At 43.1% G+C, this 1,247-nt stretch overlaps 1 non-coding gene across 1 annotated transcript; it reads right to left on the bottom strand.

The window, feature by feature from the left end:
• Nucleotides 1-868: 868 nt before the first annotated feature.
• LOC141722351 (small nucleolar RNA R71) lies at nt 869-975 on the bottom strand. The gene has a single exon (XR_012575370.1). It is a non-coding gene; the product is annotated as a small nucleolar RNA R71 (small nucleolar RNA).
• Nucleotides 976-1,247: the final 272 nt, after the last annotated feature.

Raw genomic sequence — 1,247 nt, forward strand, 5'->3', positions numbered from 1 at the left:
AAGCAGTTAATTGTAGTTAATATTTAATCAACAATCTTAAGTGTTAGTGTCTTAACATTGAGAAGTAATCATACATTGGTGAGTGAGTTTAATTAGACAATAATTTAGTCTGAGTCTCTGTGGGAACGAACTAGAAAGTATTCTATATTACTTGCGAACGCGTATACTTGCGTGAATATTAGCGCGTATTTTTGCCCTAACAAGTTTTTGGCGCCGCTGCCAGGGACTCGGCGTATTTGTTTAGTTTATGTACTTACCATCATTGGTCATTAGGACTCAGTGATTAGGACGTAGTAGTTAATTATTGTTTCCGGTTGTGTTTCAGGTACTTTAGCAAGCGTTTATGCAAACTCGTTCTCGTGCTCGCAAGAGGACTTTAGATACAGCTGAGGAGATAGACGAAGTTCTTGATATTCCGGAGAAGTTAGATTTTGAGGATTCGGATTCAGGAACTGAGCGGAAAGAACCAGTAAACATGGGAGATCGTATTGTTCAAGCTGATCCAGCTCTTATGGATTTTTCTCGGCCTAAAATTGATGACATTCAGTCAAGCATCCTTCATCTGGCTATTCAAGCAAACACCTTTGAAATCAAGCCGGGCACTATTCAGATGGTGCAAAATTCTGTTTCTTTTGGAGGAGCGGCAACTGAAGACCCCAACATGCACATAAGGAATTTTGTCGAGATCTGCAGCACTTTTAAGTATAATGGCGTGACTGATGAGGCTATCAAGTTGAGGCTTTTCCCATTCTCACTGAGGGACAAGGCTAAAGACTGGTTACATTCTGAACCAGCTGGGTCCATCACTACGTGGCAAGATCTTGCGCAAAAGTTTCTGGTGAAGTTTTATCTGATGGCAAAGACTGCTGCTATGAGGAGTGCTCTTACTCAGTTTGCGCAGCAACCTACAGAATCTATGTGCGAGGCTTGGGAACGCTACAAGGAAATGTTGAGAAAATGTCCACATCATGGAATGCCGGATTGGATGGTGATCACGGGTTTCTATAATGGTTTGGGGGCCCAATCTCGGCCCATGCTCGATACAGCAGCTGGAGGCGCCTTATGGGCTAAAAGCTATACTGAGGTGTATAATCTTATAGAGACGATGGCTGCAAATGAGAATCAAAACCCAACTCAGAGGATGACGTCAGGCAAGGTAGCAGGTATTCTGGAAGTTGATGCAGCCACCGCTATTGCAGCCCAGCTCCAAGCGCTATCAATGAAGGTTAATTCTCTGGCTACATATG

Source organism: Apium graveolens, chromosome 4, assembly GCF_009905375.1.
Source record: "Apium graveolens cultivar Ventura chromosome 4, ASM990537v1, whole genome shotgun sequence".
Lineage (NCBI taxonomy): Eukaryota > Viridiplantae > Streptophyta > Magnoliopsida > Apiales > Apiaceae > Apium > Apium graveolens.